At 43.5% G+C, this 6,068-nt stretch overlaps 1 non-coding gene across 1 annotated transcript; it reads right to left on the bottom strand.

Annotated features, from left to right (window-relative positions):
- Window positions 1-5,775: 5,775 nt before the first annotated feature.
- Trnas-aga (transfer RNA serine (anticodon AGA)) lies at window positions 5,776-5,849 on the bottom strand. The gene has a single exon. It is a non-coding gene; the product is annotated as a tRNA-Ser (tRNA).
- Between the last annotated feature and the right edge of the window lie 219 nt (window positions 5,850-6,068).

Below are 6,068 nucleotides of genomic sequence, written 5' to 3'. Positions count from 1 at the left end.
ACCGCGTCATGAATCTTTTGTAATAGCTTTTGCTCCAACAGACTCGTAGTTGCCAGCAGCCTATCGGCATCATTATCGGGTCGCGGTGATTCGCGGTGCATTGGGATGGGTCTCGCCCTGTTTCGTTTCGCTGTAAATGTTTCGAGCCACTGCCGGCCGACACCCTCGCTTTTGTTCTGTTCGTTTTGACTCGTTAAAATGCTTTCGCGAAGTGCATTCAGCTGACTCAGGGGAACGAAGGGACCGTTGAAGATTTCACCGGATGACACTCGTTTCAAGCCCGAGAATATACGGACCGGTGAGTAAAAACCCATTGCTTCAGTTTTTTTTTTACCAATGGCTTTGTATGGGTGTCACACGGAGGCGACGCACTGAAATATTCAATTTTTCAACGTCATACTCTGTCGATGAGAAAGCGTACGTTCCTTGCGGCGTGCCTTCACGTGGGAGCAAGTTGCTGATTTTATCGTTCGTTTAATATTAACGAGGCCGCTGCAATAAAGAAAGGCAACTGCATCACCAACGCCTCTCATGTATCTTCATAACTAGCCCGTATATCAGTGCAAAAAACATATCAGTTATAGTTTGCCGGAGTCGCATTTGAGAAGCCAGGTTTAGCGGTCTCATTTCTCCTGATGTTTAGGTTATTTTTACTACACATTTAGTGTAACAAAAGCTTGACATATTTATGAGTGTACTTTCACTTTAGTGTGATAAAAAACCGTCACTATAATCAGAAATTTTTTTTCTACTGTAGCCTCCTGGCCTGACAAGGAAACAGCTGTGTGCCATGAGCAAGGCACCTGTTACATGACACGCCTTGTAAAGAAGCTAGCCCGAGTGATACAACATGCATTATAAGGTACGTTTACATATATGTATAACAAACCGCTGTTTTTGTTCACTATGTTTATGTGTTTACTTTTGCAAAATTTAATATTCATTGATTATGCTTATCAATATCTGGTGATGTCATTACTTGTTTTTCCAGGATTACCAGGCAACGACAGGGTGACTACCCTCGAATGTCCACTCTGCAAGTGCAGCGAAACATGTGAACATCTGCTACAACAGGTCATCTTGAACCTCACGCTTGCAATGCTGTATTTGTGAATGGTTTACGAGGCATCTCATGGAGGGGTGCCTACAATCGTCCACAAGTATTAGGTGTTACTGTGTCATGCAATCTACACCGCAATAGCGTTGAAATTGAACACTAGGTCCGTGCATTAGTTACGTTACGTGGCACTGCTGAGCTCAACGACGCAGGTTTTATACCCAGCCACGGTGGTCACATTTCATTGGGGGCGAAATGCAAATGCACTCGTGTGCTTAGACCTGCGTCTGAAGCTCAGGGAAAGACGGAAGCTTGAAGAGACGAAAAATTTGTGAACAAGAGTTGTCGCTGGAGCAAATGATTCGACAAACAGTCTTGTCTTCTTCAAGGCTACAACTGCGTTTGTTTAACTCCAGGCAGTTAGAATCAATCTAGAGTTGCCCACTACTGTATGACTCATAATCATATCATGGTTTGCATGTGAATCATCAGAAATTATAAGTTTAAAGGTAAATATATAGAAGTCTGTCTGGCTGGGCAAGGTTATAAGAATAAAAAGACTCTCCAGCCACATTTAATCATTAGTCTTCTTAATTTAAAAAAAACTAAGAGACCAAACGGGTCGGGAAACGTAGGGTCGTCAGTTTTCTTTTAATTATAAATCACATTACAATACGAACATCATGGCAGTGAGGGGAATTAACAGTCTTTCCAGCATCTAATAATATCTGGGGTTTAACGTCCCAAAACCACGATATGATTACGAGGGACGCCGTAGTGGAGGGCTCTGGAAATTTCGACCACCTGGGGTTCTTTAACGTGCACATAAATATAAGTACACGGGCCTCAAGCATTTTCTCCATCTAAAATACAGCCGCCGCGCAACATAAATGCAACGTTTAGTTGTGCCTTATGAGACAGTTTACAAACTACGCTCAAAACTATTTTGCCTTAATTAACTGTGTTTAGATCATAGAAGTTTACAAAAAGATACGACAAAGCTTTACAAGGCTGTGCTCAATTACATTAGCCTTTACACATATGTTCAACGGGCTCCTTCAATTTATTTACAGCTAATAAACAAATTATAAGTGTGACGAGCACTTCTTCCAGCACAGCTTCACGAAGCACGTTTACGTTGTCGTGATGAGTGAGATTGTGTTCAGTGAATATGGTAGTGTTTTTTTTTTTATAGCAGAGAAACGTCCCAAATTTGTTTGAGCACACCTACTTCTGCTGTTTGATCAAATTAACATGTCACAGTTGTAGCACCTACTACTATGAAGTGAAAGTCGGTGAACTACTGTCACAAAAAAAAACATAGGATACCGAACAGGTAATTTAAAACATACATCAACTTGGACTTATCCACAGCCACACTACAAGATTTTACGTATTGTCACGGGGTCGTGACGTCGACGAAAGCAGCAGTCGGTGTGTCTAAGATGAAACTTATTTGGCCGAACTTGTGGCCGGGAAACGAAAAGTCAAACTACAGCAGTACACACTGCACATTGATAGCCGCGAACAGAGCGTCGGCCGTCGATAAACTGGTCTGTGGCAAGGCGCGTCGGCATTTTTACCTGCGGCATCGAACATTCGAGCATTATCACTGGTGGCTGCGTTAGTTGGAGAATACACTCAGCTGTTCGCGATTGCGCGCTCCAGCCTAACAGAAGATCCTAAAATAATCTGGAATGTTCCCAGACATTCTGGCACAGTTTGCGCAACGCAGTAACTACACGTGCAACTGGCCAATAACATAAACCATAGAAAGAAAGGAGCGCATGTGGCAGTATTTCAAGCCGGAGCTTCTAAAAGTAGCAGGGAGAATACATACTTGAGCTTCCAAGCCCAAATATATTAAAAAAGTAAATAACACAATAACAAATATGCAATATATATATATATATATATATATATATATATATATATATATATATATATATATATATATATATATATATATATATATATTACCTTTATTTGTCCAGCATTGGCACAGGTTCACATCATGACCTACCAGTCGATTTCATGAGCGTTTGCTTGCAATATAGTGCAAGTTCTATCGACATGTCTATGTGATACAGAGGTTCTGCTCGTGGCTGAGCAGTTGTTTAGTGTTCTGTGCGAACACCAACAAAGATGTACACTGCATGCCTAAAGCTTATTTTCTTAGAATTGTGCTTCTGGAGTGTGTAAGCACTCGCCTTATGTCTCTGTTTTTTTAGCATTCATCTACGCTGCATACTCAGCAGTTCGATTACTACTAGCGCCAAGAAATTCTAGCTGTAGAAACTGTGTAACTGAGCTATAACAAGGAACAAAACTAGCCTGAAATATTTTCTTCCACCTATTACCTGAATACGTAATACGTATGGTATGGCTTCACGGCCGAGAAATTCGTGCGTACCCTGTAGACACAACGCGATATTCCTTATTTGTAACGCATTCAAGGTGACATCGCAGAGCGAGAAAGATGCAGAACTGTACGCATCCGCGAGTGTTTACGTAACAAATTTAACAAAACTACATAGCTCTCACTGCGCCATCTATCTTTCGGCGTAGCGCATGTTTCGTTTCAGACTCCACCACCATGCACTCACTTAAAGATCAACACAACCTGGCAAGCGCCGCATAACTAACGGCAGGATAACACCCTTGTCCTAAAGCTATGCTGTTAAACTCGGACGCCGCAACACAATGAGAGCAACGTTCTTTCAGCGATCTCGGTGTTCAGTTATATGCAGATATTTGTCAGCTTTCAGACTCATTACACACGCACGGGTTGAAAGCTTTCGACGTGTATGAGTGACTTGATTTGCTTGGACCTGACTGTATACATTGCTTGTACCAACTTGGGGACTCGCAATAAACGATGCAAACCTTACTTGATTGACGCTGTTTTTGCCAGTCGAGGCCAGTTTGGTCCCCTGGCGATAACTATTACACACGCGAGCCGCGATTTAGCAACGACAAAGAACAAAATACCACGGGGAGCAAAAAGCGCAGTAGCGCGACCAGGGCGGACCAGCCGCAAAAATGCGTTTGTCTAATGATGATGATAGTACTTGCAGCGCCATCTCGCCTCGCTCTATTGCAGTTCAATACGCCGCCGCTACCCTTATTTCCGTACTACAGCCAAAGGTACAGTTTCCGTTCACTAAAGTGGTAGATGTTCTCTGGTACTGTGTTCAGAACAATTCATTGTATCACAGACGGTTAACATTCAGAGGCGTTCAGGTGACGGGAATAGACCGATCCCACCGACCGATCTGCGCATGCGCCGGTTTTCCGGAAGTAGCACTGGCGCCATCTTGGTTGTAGTCAACTCGTCAACCGCACCACCGCAGTCCCCGCTGGTTCACTGTGCACGAGCTTCTCAGACATCTCTGCGACTCCACCACCGAGGAAAAATCATGTTAGTATTTTAAGAAATTACATCGGCTGTTCATTGCAACATGCGAGGCGAACGTTCAAAAGTGCCGGCTGCTCTTTTCGGTTGTTATCCGCTGGTTACGCGGTATCATATTTGTTCGAGCTACGTATGTAGTACATGCTGTTGTACACGGTCGTTTGGCGTTACTATTTTTGCGCGTGTGCATCTCGGTGAAATCAACTTTGTTTGCTTAGCGACGCGCATATAGGATTTGTATGCCTGTTGGAGACAGGTATGAAATGCGGCGCATGCGGCGCCGAAACTTTCGTGCCCTAATGATGCTTACCTAGATGGGTTTCGCACACGACTTGCAGACGTCTGTAACAGCGATACCTAGACGTTCTTAAGTAAGCTAGGCGGCGATTTATATGTGCATTGAAGCGAGTGGTATGGTTGCTGCTTCGAAAACTTCGACTGTGTGGCGTGAGGCGAGCGTCCTCATCTTTTGCGCACATGAATACGCGCCGCTCGCTATTATAGGCAGCGGTGACATACTTTAATCAGTGATTCGTGCTGGTCGATTATGCTGCATGTAAGGACCAAGAGCCAACAAGTGCCGAGCTAGCGTTCGAGTCGCAAGTGCACACAGTTACCTCAGAGCTGCCTGTTGTCCCCTTCCATAGTAGTTGCTGTGGTTGCATATCACTTTAAAACTATCTTCGAAAGCACTGCGTTATTGTTGCTGTGCACTAATAGAATGGCTACTATTCAAAATGGTCAATGTTTTCCTTATGATTAATTAGGCGTTGGATTGATTTTTCATCATAATTTTTGTGCTGTTCCCCCTCTTATTTCTTTACAAGCATTTTTTTTTGCACTGCTATTATATCCTTATTTGCTATTACTTTAACCTTACTTTTTTTATGGTCTTTTATAATTGCTACCCTACAGTTTTCTTTGTGTACTTTATGTGCACCCTCCCGTTACAATACTCTTCTTTGTGGCCTTTGGGGATGTTTGGACAATAAATAATGGAAATGAGAGTGGCTACACAGTCAAGCTGATACCATCAGTAGTATAGTTACTGTCATCAGATTAGCAGTACAGCGTGACACCAGAAAGAAGATACTGATAAGGTACAAGCATAATGCAGTGAAGGCATTTAACATTTTCGATACATGCAGCTGGTTTGTTAGCCTGGCTTGTGGGTGGACTATGGGGCACAGATTGACTGGTGAAAAGGGAAAAATCTGACATCCACCTAAATGTAGCATGAAGCTACAAGGAAACCCATATGGGTTTCTCAGAAAAACAACGCCTCACAGTTGACGAAAAATTCGTCCTAGTCCGGGGCTCGAACCCGGGACCAACGTCTTTCTGGGGCGGTCGCTCTACCAACTGAGCTAACCAGGAGGCTAGCAGATGGCAGCGCGAGGGCGAACTGATCGACAACTTTCGAAGCACACGGACACAGACATGGCAACCTTACTCCACCTTGCGGGATTCCGCAGAACCGATTTGCCAGATTAACTGGTACTACCTGTGGTTTTTTAATTTTATTTATTTATTCAATACTGTCCGCTGCCATTTGGTGGCCAAGGCAGGAGCGGTACATACATGCATTGATGCACA

This window comes from Rhipicephalus sanguineus, chromosome 4 (genome assembly GCF_013339695.2).
Source record: "Rhipicephalus sanguineus isolate Rsan-2018 chromosome 4, BIME_Rsan_1.4, whole genome shotgun sequence".
NCBI classification, from domain to species: domain Eukaryota; kingdom Metazoa; phylum Arthropoda; class Arachnida; order Ixodida; family Ixodidae; genus Rhipicephalus; species Rhipicephalus sanguineus.
This window is presented reverse-complemented; position numbering and strand designations above follow the sequence as displayed.